Below are 25092 nucleotides of genomic sequence, written 5' to 3' on the forward strand. Positions count from 1 at the left end.
AGAATAGACAAACACATTAGAAACCTCAACATGACACAAGAGAATCCACACAGACTTATGTATAGATATTTACAGACCCTTCCAAACCAAGAAGGCAAATGGTGCCTCTAGCTTCTTTTCCTTCCCCAGCCCTGTCCAAAACTCAAGTGCTGAGGCAGCTGTTAGAGCCTCTAGAGTTGCTTCTGGATGAAATTTAGCACGAGGCTGGAATGACATCAGAACCCCCCCCCCAAAGCAAAACCAGGATTCTGACTTTCTGGCCCTGGCCCTAACCCTAAACCCTCTTCCTTGGCAAACTGACCTGCTGTGGATTTGCATGCCTCAAGAAGAGTCAGTGTGACCCCTGAAATTCAGATGAAGTGGGTTCCCAACCCATCCCAGCTGTTCCTAGCCTTGGGCAGAATAAGAAATGAGTTGTAAATAACTATGTCCAAGAGAGGAGAGCGGGGAGGAGTGAATGAAGGGAGGATCCCAAACTTAGAGAGGACAACTCCCAGGCAGGAAGTTGTGATCAGTAAGAGGCTCAATCTGGACTCAGCAACCAGCTCTGTGCTGGTCTGGGAGGGCACAGTGGGGCCGTGCTACCACCTGGAGGGGGACAGGTGGCAATGGACCAGGAAAGGCCCTGAGCCACCTGGACACCACTTTTCCTCTTCAGTCCTCTGCCTGGGAGCTTCACTGAAGCAGCTCTTGCCAGGAAATGGGCTTGGAGAAGACTTCCCTTTCTAACCAGAGGTTGCAGTTCATCAGGCAGTCCTCAGGCAGGTCCACTCATTGGCTTAGGACACTCTGCAGGCAATTGACAAGAGACAGGAAGTCAGGGTTACTGTGGGCCCAGATGCAGCACTAGGTGTTGAAGCATTAAGTGTTGGCACAGAGGGCACATTCCTCTTCCTACAAGTTCCAAGGCCAGGCATCAAGATTGTTATGGTAGACCTAGTTGTCATTCAGCTGAAGACACACCTTTTTGGTAGATGGCAGACATCATCCTCATGTTGCTTTTTTTCCACTGCTGCCCCAGATGCCTGGTCTGTACCTTTAGCAGCTTCAGCACATAGGGCTGCATCATTGCCTGTTTCACCTTCAGGGCCCACTTCAGGATGGGGTAGGAACCACCCACATCAGCATACCCGAATGCTTCCATTTGGTCAGTTTGTTTAAGATCTGAAGCAGATGAATACAAGAAAAGGGGTTCCTCTAGCAAAAGTGATTATTGTCACCAGCTTCCAGGCTCTGGGCAGTCAGTTCTGGCAGCTCACACACCACACAGGGAAGATAATCCAGTACAGAAATGCTGTTCTTGGCAGTGATGTAGGACATGATGTTTTGACCGAAGAACTTCAGATCAAAGGGGTGCAGTGGCAGATGCCAGGTGCTGGACTATGTATTCAAATTCCATGGTTGAACTTAAAGTGCTTGAGCAGCAGCAGCAGGACAGCAGAAATGGTCTTAACAATGGCCTCTTTGTGGAGGTTCATATCCAGCCCCAGCTTCACATGTTCTACAACATTGTGGTGGGCATCTCCTCAGGCAGGACATCTGCTAGGATGTTGATTGAGTCTGTTTTGGTTTTTGAGGTGGAAGTTGTGCCAGCAGGATCTTTAGCAGCACCATCATGCACTGAGGCAGGCTGGGGAGCAGGCCTGGGCAGAGGGTTTCTGTGGGGATTTGCTCAGTGTCCTCTTCTTCCCATGCCCCCAGAGGAGAGTGAAGGCACTCCTCTATCTGTGCCTGGACCTCTGCAATGGATGTGTACTCAGGCTGATTCAGAGTCTTGATGCTTTGGTGGATTGGCCTGGGTAGTCCCACTGCTGTGTTCATGTCACGGCCCAGAATGTAACCTATGAGTTTGCAGTGTCTGGGATCAAGGAGCATCTCAATGTCTCTCTGTTTGAGTTTGGGCGACCTTGGGAGCTCCTATGGGCAGGTAGACCTGTCAGTCTGAGGGTGCTGTGGTGGGGGAGGCATCACTTTGTCCCACCTGATGGGGAGTATTTCCCCCTCCAGACCTTTGCCCTCATCATTCTCCTTTTCCCCTTCCCAAGAGCCACTGATCTTGTAGGGAATCCACTGCCGATTTTATATCTTTAGCTTTCAGTTTCACAAAAGTAGGATGATTGCTGTGATCATTTTCCTTCTTAAAGGAGACTTTCTTTTTTCTTTTTAAGGTATACTGTTTGTCCTTTAAATTAACACAGATTTAAAAAAATAGCATATGGTCTTTAGGCTTTGCATCTGATGTTTTCTCCACTGCATGCTAGATTGGGAAATAGTGTGGCAATTTGAGCAAATTTATTACTTTCTGAGATACCTTCTTTGTAAGATGGGAGGACATAGTGTCCACCAACTAGGGTTTCTGTAAGGGTTAAATGAGTTAATGGCATATAGTAAGGGCCCACTGCTTAGTAGGTACTATAGAGAGAAACTATATTAACCATGCTACCTTCTGTCCTCTTCCACCAACACTGTTAATGGGATATGACAGTGATAGAAAGCAAATTTCTGCAAAGGAGTTACAGATTGTACAATCTTACAGCTCACTAAAGTTTCAAAGTAAAGCCATTCATTTTTTCTTAGATTATTATGTGAAACCTTTGGATTCCTTCCTGTTCCCTCAGTTTTGACCAAAAAGTCCTCAAATGATGTCTGTGATAGACCACAGCATGAAGAAATTTTTATCAGAATTTAATTTTTTACAAGTAGTTAACACAGACCATTATTTGACTGCTGTAGGCATACTAACTGAAATATTTTATGCTTTAGAAATGAACAGTTTAGTTCTGGACTGTTTACGTATCGCTTTACTGTGCTGGAATCAGGGTTCAGTAGGGATTGAGGAGAAACTGCTCCGCTATGATGGTAAAGTCACAGCACAGGCAGAATCAGCCACATTAGGCTCAGGTCCATTTACTCTGATGCATTATGAGTGACTCAGCTTAACTGAAAGTCACCACCAGATGTTGTTATTAGATAATTTATTAAGTGATTTCTATAGCAGCAATGACTTATTGGTCTTGTGTGCAACATAAAATAATGAAATGGCCATTTAAAGATTACCATTGGAGTATATTATGTAGTCCATAATTAACAGATAAATTATTTTTACATAATAAACCATGATAAATGCAAGGCCTGAGATTTTAAAATGACAACCAAAGAAAGCAAATGAGCTTTTATTTTACTAACAACACGTAACATAAAATAGACAGCTATCTGATGACAATTATACACCACTCACTGAAAAACTTTTTTTGTCAAAAAAAGCAGAAAATAAGGTGGAAATTTAGAAATAGGGCATAATTTTTCTCCACCATAGATCTTATATTTTTCTCTACCAAAAATCTTAGATTTTTCTCTAAGATTCTTGAAGTTTTGATATGTGTAAAAGATCTCAAGAATATAATTTGAGACATTTGGACAATGTTGTAGATTCCTCAACATCCATTTCACTCCCACTGGTTAGTCTCTAACCATTGTCATCTCATTTTCTGGCCAGTCGTCGGGGCAACGTGGCTTCACTAGAACATAAGCTCCCTGACAGGAATTTTTACTGTCTCATGCACTGATGTATCCCTATGATTTAGAACGGTGACAGGCCCGTGGTAGATACTTGATAAATAATTGTTGATCATTAACAATGAGAGAATGAGAGACAAAAAGAGAAAAAAGAGAGTAAAGGGTAAAAAAGGAAGGAAGGAAGAAAGGGAGGAAGGGAGGGAGGAAAGGAGGGAAGAAGGACCAAGAGTGACATAAGGGGAGAGAATTGCTTGGGGTTTCTGGATTCAGTCAATCAGTCAATCACTATAACTCTCTCCCTACCTGACTCAAGCAAGGACAGTTTTGCCCTATTGGTTCTGGTATTCATTCTAAGACCATAAAGACAACCAGCCACAGGATGGAATTAATCTCATTATCTTAAAGATATGGAAAGTGCATAAATTCTTGATGATAAAGTCGAGTATTTTAATTAATATTTCTACCTCTGAGCTTAATTATGGTGTGGCAAAATACATTTTAGCCTTATTTAATTTGAATGAAGCAGAAGTTTTATTTTTTGCTGCTGAATACTTTCTAACAGATAAAATCTGGATTTCAGAGTATGGAAACAAGATATTGAAGTTGAGAACCAGTCAGAGCCCAGGATGGCACCTGTAGTGAAGTTCTCTGTAATCAGTAATAAAAATAGTAATAGACTTCTTCCCTGACACTATGTGTCAAGTTCTGTGCTAATATTTTGAATACAGTAGATCCCTATGCTAGCCTTACTAGGTGGGTATTTCAATTTGCATATGTGAAATTTAAGGCTTTAGGAAGTTACAGAGATTTTATAAGATACATAATGATTAGGGGTTCATCTAGGCTGGTAATTAACAAGTACTGGACTCTAGAGCTCAGGCTTTGGGTCCCTGACTACACTCACACAGGTCTCATTTTGGCCTTTTAGAGAGCTGCCTTGTCTTTTCTTTTTTTTTTTTCTTCCAGATTTTTTTATTGTTCAAGTACAGTTGTCTCCATTTTCCTGCCACCACTCCCCCCAACCCCAGCCATCCCCACTTCTCACCCTCAATCCTACCCCTCTTTTGTTTTGTCCATGTGTCCTTTATACATGTTCCTGAAAACCCTTCCCCTTCCCCCCCCATTTTCCCCTCCCACCTCTACTCTGGTTACTGTCAGTTTTTTCTTTATTTCAATGTGTCTGGATATATTTTGCTTGCTTGTTTGTTTTGTTGTTTATGTTCCACTTATAGGTGAGATCATATGGTATTTGTCTTTCACTACCTGGCTTATTTCACTTAGCATAATGCTCTCCAGATCCATCTATGCTCTTGCAAAGGGTGGGAGCTCCTTCTTTCTTTCTGCAGTGTGGAGAGCTGCCTTTTTAAATTCACATGGTAGACTTAGAACAAAATGAAAAATTAGGGCTCAGCTTCTCCCCACATTATCCTTAATTTTCAGCTTTTCCTAGCAGTGTAAGTATGTGATTAATTACTCAAAATTTCTAGTTTTGCCATTTCTTATGGGTATTTGAATTGTACAAAATGGTGCTTCAATGTATTTCTATGCAGCATCATTGTTTTTGGAAAATTTGGTATAAAGAAAATTTCCATAATGATGGCAGATGAATAGGTGAAGAAAAATTTCAAACCAAATATACTGATATAGTGGTGACCTGGAAGATACAATTTTTTAAGGGGCTCAATTTCTATCTTCTATTTAGAAAGTGAAAAGAATACATAGGTTTAAAATAGTATTCCTAAGCAAAATATTTCCACCTGTTTTTTTAATCTAATAAATTATATTTGAATAGAGAACAGTAAACTAAAAATCAGCATTTGACCCTGGCTGGCATGGTTCAGTAGATTGAGCGCATCCTGTGAACCAAGGTCACTGGTTCAATTCCCAAGCAGGGCACATGAGTTGTAGCCCATGTCCCCAGTAGGGGGTGCACAAGAGGCAGTAGGGAGCACAAAAGAGCTAACCACCACACATTGATGTTTCTCTCCCTCTCTTCCTCCTTCCCTTCTCCTCTCTCTAAAAATAAATAAATAAAATCTTTAAAAAATAAGGATAAAAATAATAAAGCCAGTGTTTGTGTTTACTGCTGTTAGCAGTCTCTTAATATTTTTATCTTGCTTGCCAATTTTTTAGTCTCCCTAATTTGCACAGATGATAAATGTGTTACTACATGCTAATATTAATGAAGAATCACTCCCACATAAATATACTGCCAAAGTTTCCTTGAAAGAATTTCTTATTCCAAAAAAAGATATTATTTTATAACTCTTGGAAAATCCTCAGGCAAAAGCTAAACTCATTCTGATGATAATGTCTGGGATCTTGACATTTTCACTATTGTCTTATGTACCCTTCTAATACTATTTCTCAGTTTTTCCAACCTTAAACTCATTTAATTTTTTTATTAGCTCTAGTATTTTGTAGCTTTCCTTGATAATTTTATCCAGAATGTGGGTGGTTCTTACAATGCTAAAACTTTATTCATATCTTGAGGTAACAGTTTTCACTGACATACCAGGCAATATAAAGGCATGGTAAGAAGAAGATAAATAAGACACAGTTCCAGTGATAGATACATGGCTAGACATTGAAAATGCAAACTGCTAAGACCTAAAAGAGGACGGTAAGAGGAGAGTGTTAAGAGAAGTCCGAAGAGCACCTTAACCTGCTCAGAGAAACTGGTGAAATGTTACTTGAGTACATAATTCCTCAGATGAGCCTTAAAAAATAAGAACAAGCTTCTAAATCTTGTAAATCTGTGAAGATTTGTAAACTAAATCTTCACAAGGGTCCTTTGAGTTCTTATGGTTATTCCCATATTATTTGTGAAGAAACTAAAGCTTGGAATATTTAAGTCATTACCATTTGCCCAGTTCTTTGTTGTTCACTTCTCTTTAGTTCATCTTTCTTTGTTTATGAATTTATTATATAAAACACCTTTACATTATTCAGTAAATGTCTGTTGAATAAATACAGGAATCAAGGGAACAAAAAATGTCATCTTTATTTATAATAAGTAATTTTAACAAAATTTTATGTGATTTCATGTTGGTGACCAACATGATTAGAATTTACATCAAAGCAATTCAACTTGTGAGAAAACTTTAGAAAACAAAACCTCTCTCAGTGTTTCAAATAAAGAATTGGTCACAGAAGAGTTAGAAGATCTAGAAGAGCAAAAGGAAGAGGAGAGTTGCCTAGGGGAGAAGAGGATGCAGAAGAAGGAGGAAGGACAGAAAGAAAAGGGGAAGGTTAAGGAGGCAGAAGAGGAGAAAGGGGAAGGAAAAGGGAGGAGGAGGATGAGAAGGAGGAGCAGGAGTTGGAGAAGGGAGAGAAGAAGGCTAAGGAGGAGAAAAGGAAAAGAAAAGGAGAGAGGAAAAGAGTGAGAGGAAAGAGAGAGGAGGATGACACAAGAAGGGGAGGAGAAAATAGAGGAGGAGGAGAGATGCTGAAATTAGAAAGTGCCAGTGAGTATCTTTTCATGTTTGTTTATCATTTGAGTTTCCATTTTATGAATGTGAAATGCCATTTAAATAATTTGCCCATTTTTATATTGGGTTTCTTTCTTTTTGCATTGATTTGTAGAAGCATAGAAGTTCTTTTTAAAAAGATTCTATTTATTTGTTTTTAGAGAGAGGGGAAAGGAGGGAGAAAGAGAGGGAGAGAAACATCAATGTGTAGTTGTCCAGGTCTCAGTGGGGACCTGGCCCGCAACCCAGGCATATGCCCTGACTGGGAATGGAACCAGCAACCCTTTCATTTGCAGCCCATTCTCAATCCACTGAGCTATACCAGCCAGGGCTAGATGTTCTTTATATATTCTTCAGGCAAGTATTTAAAAATTATGAGTTGCAAATGCCTTTTCTGACTCTGTCTTTTAGCCCCTTTTTGGTGTCTTTCAGTAAATAGAAGTTCCATTTTAACTGAAGTGGAATGTCTCAGTTTTCCTCTGGTCTTTCTGTCTTGTTTGAAAAATTACTTCCTCCATGAAGTAATAAAAACATTATTTTATATTATATCCTGAAAGCTTGATAGGTTTGACTTCCACATTTAGGACATTAACCCACCTATAATTAATACTTGTTTTAGCTGTAGAATATTGTCATTGTTTCTTCTGGGAAATAGAAATCAGTCCAGGTATTTCAACATGCAGTTATTTACAGAATTTATTAGGGAACAATGGGGAGGCCTGGAGAAACAAAAGGAATAGACAGGAGGTCTCTAGGGAAGCAGAGCTGAGAAGTTGTTACCCTGAGATCAGGAAACAGCCTAATACCCGTAAATTGAAGCCTATGGTTCATCATCGATGAAGCCACTAAGAAAGGTTATGCTGCCACTGCTGATGTTGGAACCGAATAGGGTGCTAGGAGCCCATCCTCCTGCTGATGCACCGAGGACTGCAGCAGCTGGCCATCACCTCCAGTTTCCTGCCATAGCGCTGATGTCATTTTTCCAGCAGAGGCCAAGAGAAAAGAAAGATACTGGCTGCTCTCTTTCTGCTTTTAAGTTTCCAGTGCTTCTCATGGGTAGAACCTCACTTAAAACAAATGAATACTATTGATGTTATTTTAAAAAACAAAACCATCTTATCTACTTTTGTTGTTGTTTTCATGGGTGGGGTTAATTTGGATGACCTAGTCTGCCTTTACTGAAAATGATGTTTCTGATATTTGATTTAAGCAAATTTTTATGAATTATAAATGCTTACTGGCTTACAGTTTTATTCAGAAATTCCATTTTCCATTATATTGGGGGTATAGAAACATCATCAACCTATTATCTGCTTAACTTATATTTTTAGTAGAATAATACATATGTTTAATAGTTTATTAGACTTTATTCTGTTTATTCTGTTTCCACCTATCTCTTCCTAATCTATCAGTCTCCATGGAATTAATCTACTCTTTTGATCTTAAAATATACATTATGAGTTTACCATAGTTGAGCTAGTGGTAGAGATATTATATTTTTAACTATAATTGAGCACAATAAAAGTCATAGATGTGTCCTTATCCTTTGGTAGAAAAGTGCAGTTGGATTTCGTATTGCTTCCATATTAACCTTTTTAATTCTTCTGTTTCACTTACATTTAATACTGACACATTTTTATTTGTCCTGATGTATTTTTTGACATTACTTTCTTTCCTGAACTATATCAGCAATCCCTCAAATGCCATTTTGTTATAATTCTGAGATTTTTGCATTATCTCAAAAAAATGAGATCTTTAGAAAGAAAAATGTATTATCAAGAAATACATTAGAGGGGTGGGATGGGAGAAATAGATTTAAAAAATGTACTTGAAAAGTAACTAAATAAAATTTAATATTAAAAAAAAGAAATCCATTAGAAAATTTTATTTCAATTAAAGTTTATATTGAAGAATATAGTGTTTTCCTTCAAAAGGCACTCAATGCAGGTACAATTGACTTACTATTATCATTCAACTATCCATTGTTAGCATAAAAAACACAGGTCAGAGCTGCACATTAGTTATCAGATTATGATAAATCCAGAAAGTAATTTTTAAGTTAGCAACCACTTCTTCTGACATATCTTCTCTTTAGCTTGTTATTAATCCAATTCTCATATCAGACTTCACATTGACATTGTGAGAGATAATGGCCTCACTGCGTGGATCATTTACTGAAAGCTTCTGAATTAAAAGTAATAACACCTGGTACATCTATAGAAAGAACACATTTCATCTAAAGATTAAGATGATTATAAAAACCTGTCTGAGTATATTCCATACTTCAGAGAAGCATTTATCTTGCTTGCAAGATTATCATTTTGAATCATTGCCTGAGAGGAAGAAAATCACAAGTGTACAATATTGGATACCACTATTCCAATACTGTTAATTATTGTGCTTCTTTAAGCCTCTCACTTCTATACTGCAATGTATTTACCTTAATCTGTTTGTCTTAAAAAATAGAAAAAAATACATTCCCCTTTGGAATTTCTGGGTTAATTACAGTACTCAAAGGCTTATTTTACTTACTAGATACAATGAATTTTTAATGAATTTATTTATTACTTACTAAAATACCAAATTATAGTATAATTTGTTTGTTCATGATTGAAATTCCATCAGATTTAGCTGAATATTTACAATGCACTGCAACTGGTCTGTTTCTGACATTTGCACCCAAATTAACTGCAATGTCCAACAGAAAGGAAAGGTTGACTGGAATTATTATGGATTGACTTAGCTATATTTTTCCCATATATCCTGAAGGTGTGTATTCACTGTAGGCAACTATCTTCTCTTGAAGTCACAATGGATCCTTCATCCTTTCCATCAGAAGAATTATTAAAAAAATGGAACTGCTTTTTGACACAGCAATTTCACTGATGGGAGTATACCCTAAGAATTCCAAAACACCAATTAAAAAGAACTTACGAACCCCTATGTTTATAGCAGCATTTTTTACAATAGCCAAGATTTGGAAACAACTTCAGAGCCCATCAGATGAGTGGATTAAAAAAAAAACACTCATGATAGAATACTACAATAGCAGTTAAAAAAAAGAAGGAATTCTTACCTTTTGTGACAGCATGGGTGGAACTGGAGACTGTTATGCTAAGTGAAATAAGACAGTTGGTGAAAGACAAATACCATGTGATGTTACTTATAAACAGAATCTAGTGAACAAAATAAACTAACAAGCAAAATAGAATCAGAGACATAGAAACATGGAACAAACTGATAGCTGCAAGAGGGGTTGGGGGAGGTGGGGACTGGTTGAAAGAAGGTGAAGGAATTAGTTAAAGAACACAGATGGATGACCCATGGACATGGACAATGGTGTGGGGATTGACTGTGGAAGTGGGGTTGGGATGGGTGGAGGGGGACAAAGGGGAAAAAATTGAATAACTGTAGTAGCATAAACAATAAAATATTTAAATTAAAATAAAAATTGTAAAAAGATAGAAATAGCAATTTCCTAAATACTGACATGACATCCAAGGATATCTCAAGTTAATTAATTAATTAATTAATTTATAACAACATGTATTGAGAGTCCTTATGTGCCAAGTATGGGGACTACAGTGGAAAATAGGACTGTGGAATCCCTGCTTTCAAGGAATGTAGGGAGATGACTTTGCCATTCCTTAGAAGCATCAATGGGCGAGCAGAAAGTTATATCTGAGTGCCCAGACTGAAATATAAGTGAGGGAGGACTTTCTTTCTCATTACTCCCTTTCTGACCCCTTCCTTATTCTCCTCTTATTAGCATGGGGACAGGTGAGAAAGGTGGAGCTCGATGGTCTTCCCTTCTTCCTCTTCTTTTATAGACTCCTTCTCGCCTTTAACTCTCACACTTGGAAATGATGTGGAGATGACTGCCCCATCCAGAAAAATCAATGAAGTCATCAGTGTACCATCTCCACACACTATACCCAGCTTTGACAGGTATCAGGTGAAGATGCTTGTATGGGAAGCACTTTATCTGCCCTTCCATTCTCAATAATAGCTTTGCTGGATAGCGTAACCTAGGTTACAAGTCCTTGTTTTTCATCACTTTTAATACTTCTTGCCAGTACCTTCTAGCCTGCAAAGTTTCTTTTGAGAAATCAGTTGACAGTCTTATGCAACTCCTTTGTAGGTAACTATCTGCTATTGGTTCTTTTAAAATTTTCTATTTTTAACCTTTGGCATTTTAATTATTTTAATTATAATGTGTCTTGGTGTGGTCCTCTTTGCCCCTGTCTGGTTTGGGACTCTCTGTGCTTCCTAGACTTGTATGTCTATTTCCTTCACCAAATTAGGGAAGTTTTCTTTTAACATTTTTTCAAATAAGTTTTTAATTTCTTGCTCTTTCTTTTCTCCTTCTGGCCCTATGATTCAGATGTTGGTATATTTGAGGTTGTCCCAGAGGCTCCTTATCCTATCCTTTTTTTGCGGGAGGGGGGGGATTCTTTTTTCTTCTTGCTGTTACGATTGAATGTTTTTTTCTTCCTTGTGTTCCAAATCATTGATTTCATTTGATTCTTGGCTTTGTCCACTCCACTGTTGGTTCCCTTTAAGTTTTTCTTTATTTTACTTAGTATAAACTTCATTTCTTCCTGGGTCTTTTTTATGTTGTTGATGTACCTAATGAGTTCCTTGAGCATCCTAATAGCCAGTGTTTTGAATTCTGCATCTGATAGATTGCTTATCTCCATTTTGGTTAGTTATTTTCTCTGAAGTTTTGTTCTTTTCTTTCATTTGGGCCATATTTCTTTGTCTCCTCATTTTTGAAGCCTCTCTGTGTTTGTTTCTAAATAGTAAATAGAGCTGTTTTGACTCCCTGTCTTAGTAGCATGGTCTACTGTAGAAAAGTGTACCAGTAAATTGTATGGGATAGAGCCTTAGGTAATCACCTGGGTGGGGCAATGCACGTGAACCAGGTTGATGGACTCTCCAATATAGTGTCACTACTCTGCGGCTCTGTATGGAGGAGGTTTTAGAAAGGGGACAGTGCCACTGCCTAGCCTCTGAAATTTTGTCCAGGAGTAAGCTGTCCCTCAGCACTCGACCTGATGCCAGATGCCTCAGTTTTTCCCTGTATGCCACTGGTTCCCTTCCAGCTGCTGCCCTGGTGCTGGAGCCCAGAGGGAGTGAGTCAGCATAAGTCCAAAGTCCCTTGTGGGCCCTTTTAGAGGAGATGCCTAAGAGTCCCTTGATTTCTTCCACTCCCCACCCCCACTAGTTTTTACAGTTAGAATTATGGGGACTTATCTTTCTAGCACAGGAAGCCCGACCTGGGTGGTCTGGTATGGGGCTAAGATCTCTTGCTCCCAAGGTATCCCTCCTGCTATTTATCTGCCACATGTAGGTGTGGGACCACTTGTTTCACATCTGTGTCTTCCTCCCTCCTACCTGTCTGGTTGAATGTTACTGCTTTAATCCCTTGGTTGTTGGACTTACATACAGCTTGATTTTCTGACAATTCTGGGTAATAGTCATTTGTAGTTTACTTGTAATTTTTGCTGTGGTTATGCAAGGATATGAGCTGTGTTTACATACAACTCCATCTTGACTAGAAATTAAGTTTTTTAACAAAGCATCAAAATATTTCTCTCCAGTTCTGAGATTAGAATGAATTTCAATAAATGTCTTAAAAGGATTCAGTTCTTCCTTTCTTTCCCTAAGGAGGTGATAGTTATTGGGGTCAAGAAGTCATGCCATCCTGGAGCCTGCGATGTCCTTCCCCCACTCTGCTTCATATTCCATGTAGTCAAGACTCAGAATTCTCTGCCAAGTGACACAAGTCATCTTCCAGGTTCTGAACGAGTCTCTTCCTCAGCTTGTTCTCTGTCAGCAAGTGTAGGCTTAAGGAATGGCTTAACTAGGCAACCGGAGGCTGTTCGCCAGAGGAGAGCCTATAAGAAGAGTGCAAGTGGAGTAAATGTTAGGACTGAAGTGTTCTTGTGTGATAACACAAGGCAAATGTGTTATAGGACCATCCTCAGAGTGGACGAGAACTGGGGCAGGTGGGAGACAAATGGCCAGGGACCAAGACATCTAAGAACTGGAAATTTCAAGGTGGTCTTCCAGGTCATTGTGAGCATATGAATATATGTGTCAAAGTAGAAAGACAGAATTTGACTTCCGCCAAGATGGAGGTTTAGGTGGATGTGCCGTGCCTCCTCACACAACCAAGTTTAGGGACAACTAAATATTAGCATCAGAAAACACAACCAGAACACGGAAAACTGAACTTTTCGGAAGTCCGCTAACAACAAATTCTTCGGCCCGACCGGTAAGGGGCGAAACCGGCGTCGGGTGAGGAGTTACAAAGGAGGGCTCGATCGACCCGGGCGCGGAATCCAGACGCATGAATCCAGTCGCACGGGTTCCAAACCCAGGATTGGACCTAGTGAGCAACCGAGCGGCCCACCGGGTGAGCGACTACAGAGGAGACAGTGGGGAGGCGGTGGCAGCGAGTTGACTGTGGTTGCCTAGGTGCACGTGGGTGAGGGAGTGAGCGGTTGGACCAGCGGCGCCATATCCCCGCTCTGACCACGCCCCCACATACAGTGTCACAACCCAGCGACCTGAGAATCCAAGGCGCCGCTTTTCCCACTTAAAGGGCCAGAACAGACCAAAAATGTCGCAGGGAGACCTCAAAGCCCCACAGATAAATCTAAGTGACGAAGAAATAGCAAATCTCTCAGACGCACTGTTTAAAACACTGGTCATCAGCTTCCTCACAGATCTGGTGGACTATAGCCACAAATTAGAGAAACATATGAAGGCTAAATTAAGGGAAATGAATGGAATTCCACAGGAAACCCATAGAGATGAAAAAAAACTGGGACTCAAATCAATGGAGTGGACCAGAAGGAAGAAAAAAATCATCAAACAGAAAGGAATGAAGAAATAAGAATTCAGAAAAATGAGGAGAAGCTTAGGAACCTCCAGGACATCTATAAACGCTCCAATATCCGAATTATAGGGGTACCAGAAGGGGGAAAGACACAACCACCAGTGGAAAAACTATTTGAACAAATAATAAAAGAAAATTTCCCCAATCTGGCAAAGGAAATAGACTTCCAAGAAATCCAAGAAGCCCAGAGAGTACCAAAAAAGTTGGACTCAAGAAGAAACACACCAAGGCATATCATAATTACATTAGCCAAAATTAAAATGAAGGAAAGAATCCTGGAAGCAGCAAGAGGTAAGGGGACAATCACCTACAAAGGAGTCCCCATCAGGCTGTCAGCAGATTTCTCAAAAGAGACCTTACAGGCAAGAAGGGGCTGGAAAGAAATATTCCAAGTCATGAAATCTAAAGACCTACAACCAAGATTGCTCTACCCAGCAAAACTTTCATTTAGAACGGAAGGACAGATAAGGTGCTTCTCAGATAAGACCAAATTCAAGGGAGTTCATCATCACCAAGCCCTTATTATATGAAATGTTAAAGGGACTTATCTAAGAAAAAGAAGTTAAAGAAACATGAACAGTGAAAGGACAACAAACTCACAGTTATTAACAACCACACCTAAAACGAAAGCAAACTAAAAGGACAGCTAGATCAGGAGTGGAAACATAGAAATGAAGATCTCAAGGAGGGTTAGCAACAGGGGAGTGGGAGGAGGAGATGGGGGGAGAAGGTACAGAAAACAAGTAGCATAGACAGTAGATAGAAAATAGATGGGGGGGGCAAGAATAATATGGGAAATATAGAACCTAAAGGACTTGAGACACATGGACATAAACTAAAGGGGGGTAATGGTGGGGTTGGGGGGGCAGGGTGGAGGGGAATGAAGGGGGGAATAGAACAACTGTAACAGCATAATCAATTAAAAATAAATAAATAAATTTATAAAAATAAAAAGAAAGACAGAATTTATTTTATTTAATAACTTGATAGCTTGAATAATACCTTTACATATTTAAACGTCATATGTAATCCTCCATTTGTATTCTTCTATGTACAATGATATACATTTGAGAATATTTTTATACCATTTTTAATTAATAAGCTAATTTTCTATTAAAGGAACAATGGTTACATAAAACATGGGAGGCATAAACTATAAGATACTATTCAATAATTAAAAGTAGTTTTAGGGTTATAAAATTGACTTGGAAATCACATGTTTATTGACAAAAATGTTGTAGAACTGATGATTAGTCTAATTGCAGCACTAGGAGAACAAAAATAAAAATGAACCAGTAAAATCTAGGTATGCTTGAATAAACACAGAAGATAGTGAATGTGCTTTCACATCCAACTGACAATACTAACTTCCCAAGAAAATAGCACTGGGGTGAAGTAAAAACCCTTTTTATTGCAAACCCTCTATATTTATTGAAATGTTATAGTAACTATGAATTCTTTCATAATTTTAATAATATATAACATTTTTCTTAAAATGGTTCTTATACTGTGGAGTTACAGAAATAAGTCCTACAAACCTCAATTGATTTTAAACAAACATAATTTACTTTATGCTGGATTTTCTATGGGCACTATTTAAAACTATTTTCTTCTCAAACAATAGCAATAGGGAGGAAAAATCATTTACTGAATTCTTGGGTTGTATTGTTGTTATCGAAACACTAGTATTCACTAGTTTTCATGGTGATTTTACATCCTTCTTTTCTTCTCATACTCCCCCTCACACTCCCCAACCTCAACAAGTGGCTTTATTTCATTGTCTTTAAGAAAGTAGAAGCCTTTGTATGGAGCTCCAGAATGTGTTCTGTCCACAAACTCAGAAGCGTAATGGTGCCTCCACTCTCTTTTTCCCCAATAAATACAGGGACTTCCTTCCTCCTACTCAAGACCAGCCCTTCCACCTGTGCCCTGGGTCAATCTGATACTTTCTTGCCTTCAAACAAACTTTTCTTTTTCACTTTTGCATTGTCATATTTTATCTACTGGATTATTTTTATTATACAAATATGATCAATATCTATCATCTTAAAAAAGGACCTCAGCTATCATTCCTCTGACAGTGCTCTGTCACAGTTAAAAACGAAATCCCTGTTGCAAAATTCAAAGAACATTTTTTACGTCCTTGTCTTTATTTTTTTGAAAAAAATTATTTTAATTGTTGTTCAAGTACAGTTTTCTGTTTTTTGCTCCCATGCCAGCCCACCCCCCAGTGCTCCCCACCTCCCTTCCATTTCCACCCCCTTAGTTTTTGCCCATGTGTGTCCTTTATACTTGTTCCTGTAAACCGTTTCCATTTCCCCCTGAAATTCTCCTTATCTTTTTTAACTGTTCAGTACCATTTGACACACACATTTGAATTTTACCATTCTATGGTCCTTAAAGGATATGCATTTTTTCTGACTTCCTTATTATCTCTCTGACAATTCCTTTTCCATCGCTTTTGCTAGCTTATCTTCCCTCATCTGGTATTTAAAACGTCAGGTCTTCAGGTACCTGCAAGGAAGAAGCACATGATTGCTTTAAGATTAGGGTTTGGACTAAGAGAAATCTAGTAAATTCCAAGAATGTGCCACTTGAGACACAGAGATCTTGAATTCAACCATAGACTGTATATTATAAAAATATACTTTTATAGGAGGATAACCATATCTTATATAAATCTATTATATTCCATACAGTAAAATATAAGTGGAAAGTTGTTTTAAAAGTTATGAGAAGCATTATTGAAAATGAAAAGCTTGTGATATTTCAAAATTTCTCCTTCACTGGTTTCAAATTACCAATGGGCTGTATCTACTGGCAAGACAGACAAATTATAATCTTTCCTTTAAGCTAGATGTTGAATTAATATGGAAAAATAGATATGTCAGTGATAATTCCTTAAGCTACAATAATGAGAGGTACTGGCACTCGTGATTGAAGCTTCCTGCCATTGCTGCCTGTTTTGTAACACCAGTGGGCTGTTCTCAGTTTTCTTCTGACATTCATCTTAATCTAAAAACTAGATTATAACGCTGCTAAGAGAAAGGCATTTCAAATTTATCAAAATGGTTTTGTTTTCAAATTTTTCCCTTGAACTAAAGCTTACATTTAGTGAAATTTAATTTTTATTAAGATAAGCCACACGATATCATGACCTTATTAAAGCTATATAAGAGGTGTTGCTTTCTCTAATTCCTTGTCCTTGTGAATGTAATTTTGGCATCATGTCTAAATTAGAAAAATTTTCTTCTACCTGACAGTCAGGCTCATTTTACATCTTATATTAAGTATTCGTTTGTGGCATTGCCATTTATGTCCCTGACTTTCTTTTTCCATACAATAACTATAGTGAGAATTCAATGTCATTTAAGCAAACTTAAATGACTTGCAGTGAAAGATTCCTCATTAAGCAGATGCTAAATGTTCAACATTGAGCTCCAATAACCCTGTGTTTCAGCCTCTGACATTTTTCTAGTACCTCAAGTTTGCAGACTTAGAATCATCTTTAACCATTCTCTTTCCTTTATTTCTTATATCTAATGAATCTCCAAGTCTCTTTGAAATGAGTGTTGTTCATGCCATTTTCCTCCTCTCTTAACAATATCTTCCTTGTTTTAAATCACATATCAGAAAGGATTTGTAAATGTAGACATCCTGTTCACACTCTTGATGAGAAATACCCTAAGACAGGCACTTGTCCAAATATAGACTCAATTTAGGTTGCTGACTATTTGAGTCCTTTTCTAATTTTTAATCATGTTATTTGTTTTTCATTTTGTTTTTGTTTTTCCTATTGAGTTTTAGGAGTCCCTTACATATTTTTGAAATTAACCCTTTATCAGCTATATGGATTGAAAACACTTTCTCTCATGCTAGAAATGGCCTTTCCATGTTATTATTTGTTTCTTTGGCTGTGCAAAAGCTTTAAATCTGATATAGTTCCTTTCATCTAGTTTTGCTTTTGTGGCTTGCACTGTTAATGTCATATCCAAAAAATCCTTGTCAAGACCAATATCAAGAAGCTTTCCCCTCTGTTTTCCTCAATGTGCTTTATAGTTTCAGGTCTTATATTTAGTTTTTTTAATCTATTTTGAGTTAATTTCCCCTTGACCCTGACCCTGACCCTTGGCCAGCTCCTTCAGCTAGGATATCAAACAGAATTTCTCCTTTGTCAGGGAAAACCAATTGGCATTTGCCAAAACACTGCACAGTAAGTAGATAAAAATCTAATTTTTTCTTTATTCCTTACCTGCTATATAAACAACTAAATATACACCAGGGGTGTCAAACTCATTGTCGACAGGGGCCACATCAGCCTCACGGTTGCCTTCAAAAGTCCAAATGTAATTTTAGGACTGTATAAATGTAACTACTCCTTAATAATTAAGCAAGGCTACCACTGTGTAGAAACAAGGTGCCAGGCCAGATAAAACAAGGTGGAGGGCCAGATTTGGCCCATGGCTTGTGTTTGCCATCTGTGATATACACTATGGTATTAGAAGGTATATAATAAGAGATTGTTATTTGTTTAATAAACAGTAAAATGAGGCATTTGTCTTCAGGGTAGAGTTGGATCACTAATAGAAGTTTTAATGCCCAAGATTATATTAAACTCTATTTAAAGCCAGGCCTGGCTCCTTTGAAAATGACAGTGGACTACTTTCCACAGTCCCTTACGAAAACCTTAGTTTTTGTTCCTGGAATCATTGGTGCGATCTTAGATTCATTTAGAAATAGGGTAACCATATGTTACCAGTTTGTCCAACACGTGTTCATTTACACATCCTGTCTAACTAGACAGGATGCCAAATTCTCCCAGTTTAGATGATAAGATGGTCAAATTCTCCCAGTTTAGATGATAAGATGGTCACAATATTTTCACTGAGTAAGTGAATATGGAATCTCTTGCTGAGTTCTCTTCTTCCCAAAAGCATGTGTCCCTCATGATGCTTTTTCTCAAAAGTGTTGTTTTAAAATCTCTGATTTATTTATTACTTTTGTCAGGAGCTGAGGGCCAGATCCACTAAAGCTGGGTTTATTAGGCCTGAGAGTTGATAGTTCTCAGACAAGGTAACCAATGAAGTGAGAAATAAAGAAACTAGAGATAAAGTTGTATGACAAAGCTAACATACAAAAAACCAATGGGGAAGACTTAAGAAAGGACAAAACAACAACAAAAACAGCAACAAAACTCTCTAACTGATATTAGAGTCAACAGCCCATAATTTTATCTCATAGATAAAAACAAATGCAAAGCATGGAGTTTTCCATAGTTTTTAACAAAAAAAGAATTCTGTGTTTGAGACCTCTTTTAAAATAACCTTGACAGTATGTCACTCAGGCTTTTAATTTTACTTAAAAGGCAGCAAATGTTTCTGTGATATTTGTCTTAAATACATCATCACCATGGAAAATCCAAGTCTTCTTTAAAAGCACACAGACCTTATAAAACTTTCTTAGTGGACCTCATTTTCCAAAGTCTTCTATATGTTCCAGTTACAATTTAGTTTGTCACCTTTGTTATATTGTTTAGTTATCCTTGGGCAAAGAAAACAGTTGTTAGAACTAGGATTAAAATATTGTGTCTTATAGAGCTTTCTCTCATTTTGGTATAGATTGTGGGTCATTTGGAGATGGTCATTAACTAATTCTAGTGACCTATTCCCGCCTTTAGCCCCACATATTTCTAATCCCACTTGTTCTTTAGCTTACTTCCTCAGATCCTGGGACTTGTACACAGAGAGGATGTGAAGGATGTGAGGTACTCTTTGTAAATGCCAGCCCTGCCCCAGATACGTTCCTTGACTCATAATTAATTACTCCCCAAAACTAGTTCCTTTCTTCTCCATTTCCTTTGGGTTTTTTGTTTTAAAAAATAACTCATGTTTTTTAAATTGAATATTTTACTCTGTTCATCCTTATACTGATGATAGAGGCTAGAATTAAAAAAATTCTGCTCTGACTACAAAGCAATAGTCAGAATTTGTATCCTTTCATCATTAGAAGTATCCTTACATACTTCTCAGCTACTTTCCATCTTTACTCTCCCTATTAGCACACTTTTCCTGAGACAGTCATTCAGGCTTTCTCCATTTGGTTTCTTTACAATCATCCAATACACAGAGAATACTTTTTGAAGCATCACATGTGTAAGTCAATGAGTAAGGTTTTTTTTCTGATGGTTGTTTTACTTCTAACTTCTCTCACAAATAATATAAATGCTGGAGCATTCAAATGCAGCCTCTCAATTTCTACCCAATCAACAAATGAATCCTCCTCTCTATAACAATAAGAACGGTTAAATGAGTTGTGAGATTAATGACAACTACAACTAAATTTCTGAGATTAGCTTTCCATCATCCTGGAAACTGGGTGTAATAGCTTGATAGCTTTGAGATCTGTTGAGCCTGTTTCAGGGTAGGAATCCAATCTACCCTCAGGACAAACGCCTCATTTTATTATTTATTAAACAAATAGCTTAAATCTCTTGCTATATATCTTCTAATACTTTTAATTACTAGTTAATATACCAACTAGGGAATGAAGAAAAAGGTTAGATTTTTATCTACTTACTGTGCAGTATTTTGGCAAATGCCAATTGGTTTTCCCTGACAAAGGAGAAATTCTGTTTGATGTCCTAGCTGAAGGAGCTGGCCAGGGGTCAGGGTCAGGGTCAAGGGGAAATTAACTCAAAATAGATTAAAAAAACTAAATATAAGACCTGAAACTATAAAGCACATTGAGGAAAACAGAGGGGAAAGCTTCTTGATATTGGTCTTGACAATGATTTTTTGGATATGACATTAACAGTGCAAGCCACAAAAGCAAAACTAGATAAAAGGAACTATATCAGATTTAAAGCTTTTGCACAGCCAAAGAAACAAATAATAACATGGAAAGGCCATTTCTAGCATGAGAGAAAGTATTTGCAATCCATATAGCTGATAAAGGGTTAATTTCAAAAATATGTAAGGGACTCCTAAAACTCAATAGGAAAAACAAAAACAAAATGAAAAACAAATAACATGATTAAAAATTAGAAAAGGACTCACATCATCATTTCTTCAAAGAAAATATACAAATGGCCAACAGATATATTAAAACATTCTCAATATCACTAAGCATCAGGCAGAATTATCACCTCACACTTTTAGGATTGCTATTATCAAAAAAAAAAAAAGGCAAACTGGCAGCTGACAGAGGGGAGGGTTTAGTGGCTGGGTGCAAAAGGTGATGGGATTAAGGGGAAAGAAAACCAAACTCATAGACCCAGACAGCTGTATGGTGATTACCAAATGGAAAGGTGGGTATGCAGAGGTAGAAGCGAGTGAAGGGGGAATAGATGGTGATGAAAGGAGACTTGACTTGGGGTGGTGAACACACAATGCAATATACAGATAATGTATTATAGAATTGTATACTTGAAACATATATAACTTTATCAACCAATGTCACCCCGATAATTCAATAACAATTTTTAAAAAGATAACATATTCTTGAGGTTGTCAACAAATTGGAACTCTTGTGCAGTATAGGAGAAAATGTAAAATGGTGCAGCTACTATGGAGAACAGTGTGGTGATTTTTTAAAATATTAAAAATAGAACTACCATATATTCATCAATGCCACTTCTGGGTGCATACTTCAAAGGATGAAAATCAGGATCTTGAAGAGATACTTGCATTCCCATGTTCATTACAGCACTGTTTACAATAGCCAAGATATGGGAAAAACACAAGTGTTTATCTACAGATGCGTGGATAAAGAAAATGTGGTATATACAAATAATGGAACTTACTCAGCCTTAAAAAAAAAGAAGGAAATTTTACTATTTACAATAACATAAATGGACCTGAAAGACATTGTGCTATGTAAATTAAATCAGTCACAGAATGGTAAATACCACATGATTCCCCTTACGTGAGCCATCTAACATAATCAAACTAACAGAAGTAGACACTGTAATGAGGGTTACAGGGGATGTGGGAGAAGATTAAGGGAATCATTATTCAATGGGTATAAAGTTACAGTATGGAAGATAGGTAAGTTCCAGAGATCTTCTTTACAACACAGTGACTATAGTTTAAAATGAGATGTTATGTACTTAAAATTTCAGAATAGTTGTGTTCTCACCAAAAGAAAACAAACAAAATGACACAAGGAAACTTGGAGGTGAAGGATATGTTTATTACCTTGATTGTACTAACACTCATGTATATATATGTCCAAACCCACCAAATTGTATATGTTAACTCTCTGTGTGTTGGGGGGTGGTTTTTTATTTTGTACACTGATTTCACCTCGAAAAAATGGGGAAAGAAAAAAGGTCAAAGGAAGCTGCAAATGCTTGGAGAGAAAAGATTAATATTTTTACCCCCACTATATTTATAGTGGTTGATAAATTTCATGGCTTGGAAGATAAATGTACTGCCTATATATGAAATCATAAGTGCTCAAATTAGAGTTTCAGTGAGGTAGCTATTAAATGATATAATGTTCTCTATCTTTTCTGTGAGACTATAGGTAACATTTATTGGAGGATTATCATGAAGTTGAAAAAACCTTCAAAGGCCATCTAGAATCTTACAGAGACTTAAGCAGAGGAATGTGCACCATTCCACACTGTCCTCTGGAGAGAAGACTCTCTCCCTTCCAGTTCTCCATGCCATTAATGCAGTGTCCCTGACCGACCACCTGCTGCATCTTCCACAGGGTTACGATGTAGTACGTGTGGGCAAGTTTTCAAAATAGCAGCCTTTTTGTCAATTACACACAGGGAATGTGTTTCGGACAAATTGTTCAGGAAAAACATGATAAAGAGAAGTGGGAAATTCAATTTTCAGTTATACCTACTTGATTACTACAACTAAAGGAGCAATAGGAATGAGTCATTAGCCCCCTGCTCAAGGGCTGCTCGGCACTGAAATAACAAATCTTCAGAATTAATCCTTCCACCTCCTGCCCCCAATTCTCATATAGTTCTTTTTAATAGAATCTGGATAGGGATGTCTTGTTATGAATACTAATTACCATATTAAGTTGTCAAATACTCACTTTATGTAGAGAGATTGTGCTATTACTGTTATAATGTGCTTAGTTATAATTGAAATTAAATATAATTTTCTCAGCTTTTGGTAAAACCATATGATCAAGTTAAAGCTCATGGGCTAGCTCAATAATTTTAAAAAAATACTATTACAAGATAATGTTAGCCTATAAGAAAATAGTTATAAAGTCTTGCGCAAGAAACCAAGTTCTTAGTATTTATGAAGTAAAAATAGTACTTATTGAAGTATAGTCATTCAAGCATATCAGAAATTACTTTTTTCAATTGTGTTGAATGATATTTGCCTTCAGTTTAATTTGATGATTATTAACATGGAACACAATCATCAAAATCAACTTTTAGATGCATGGCCATATTCAGACCTCTTCAATGAGCATTTGCAACAGGGAACTGGTTATCTATCAGCTGAATAAGACTTTCACATATGTTGATTTTGTATTATATATATTTGCTAGAAAAATGGGGGGTATATCAGCTTGAATTTACACATCCTGCTTCTGAGAATTTATTGCATGAATTGTTAGTAAGATGACGTTGATATCTGAATTTTATAAACTAATGACTTTGTAGCAGAATCAGAGGATGCTAATTAGAATTTTCACTCTGAGTTTTAGAGTATCACATTGAATTATGTAATGTTAATACAATTTTTTAATTTTCATTAGATTATTAGTCTCAGTAACTTTATTTTAATAACATGAAAATCATGTTGGTAATGCCATACTTATGTTTAATGCTCTTGTGTAAATACATGCTCACACTTTTATTAATCTTTTTGGCTTCTTAAAAGCTGTGTACAGAAATGATTGGTCAAGTAAGTAAACACAAGAAGCAAACAGTTGGGTAAGAGAATATTAAAAACAGTTTGTAGTGAAGTACTTTAGGGATACTTCAACAATGTTTTATAATATACTGTTATTAAAAAAAGAGAAAGCACACAATGGAAACTTAAATTTACAAATAACTTTTAAGATGATTGGGGCATACTTCAGGTTGCATGCAGGATACAATTTTATGCTCATGAGTGAAAAGCCATGGGTTCAGAGAATAATCCAAACCAAACTCATGAAGAATTCACTGAGGTCTATGTTTACCAACTGTATTAGTTTCCTAAAGCTGTTGCAAGCCAGGTGGTTTAAAAGAACAAAAATTAATTTTCTCACAGTTCTGAAAACCACAGTCCAAGATTAAGCTGTCAGCAGAGCTGGTTCTTTATAAGAATTGTGTGGAAGAATCTGTTATATGTCTGTTTTAGCCTTTGGGCGGGCTGGCAGTCTTTGGCAATTCTTGGCTTGTAGATGCATAACTACAATCTGTCCTTGTCTCCATGTTGCCTTCTCTGTGTCTTCACACAAAAATCAACATGGCTGTGAAAACCCTGCTCCATGCAGATGGACTCCAAAGTTCATGATTAAATATGGAGAGGTCCTTGGTGCCGCTCAACAATCCTACCACTTTTCCCTAATCTATTCACTTTTCTAGACAAGTAGTTCACACTTTCTCCTCTCCCCTCAGATCTTCCACTCCACTTTGACTTCCTCACTCTCAGGTAATAACTTTATTATTTTACTGAGAAAACAAAAGCATAAAAGACGTTTCATCTCCTACCACTAAAACTACATGCATTTACTTACGTTTGTCCTGGCGAATCTGCCTGCAGTCTTCCACATGAATAAGCTACGTTCCAGCGAAGGCTCACCCTTCGCCGTGCACTGGTGCACGTCTGCTCCCAGCTGTGCTGCTCTGATAACTTCCCTTTATCTCCTTCATCTTTAATTTTCCTACCCTGCCAGATCATTCGCAATGACATATCTCTACAATGTGCTAACAGTCACCTAAAAACCACATGTCCTTTTTTATTTTATATCTCATCCCATGTGTAGCCCCACTCTGAAGAGTTGCCTGTTTTTGTAGCCTCTACTCTCTCACCTCCTATTCTCTTTTGAGCCTGCCCTGTTCAGGATTTCACTTCGACCATTCTATTCCATTGATAAACCACTCTTATGAAGTTTATCAATGACCCCTAAATTACCAAATCTAATAATTCTCAGCATTTACTTTAGGTTATCTATGAGCAGCATTTGACTCAGTTAATCACATTCTCCTCTTTTTAACATCTTCATTTGAGT

At 37.4% G+C, this 25092-nt stretch overlaps 1 pseudogene; it reads right to left on the reverse strand.

Annotated features, from left to right (window-relative positions):
• Positions 1 to 675: 675 nt before the first annotated feature.
• Positions 676 to 24773, reverse strand: LOC119050544 (striatin-interacting protein 1-like; annotated as a pseudogene).
• Between the last annotated feature and the right edge of the window lie 319 nt (positions 24774 to 25092).

This window comes from Artibeus jamaicensis, unplaced genomic scaffold (genome assembly GCF_021234435.1).
Source record: "Artibeus jamaicensis isolate MK-2021 breed Jamaican fruit bat unplaced genomic scaffold, CSHL_Jam_final contig_387, whole genome shotgun sequence".
Lineage (NCBI taxonomy): Eukaryota > Metazoa > Chordata > Mammalia > Chiroptera > Phyllostomidae > Artibeus > Artibeus jamaicensis.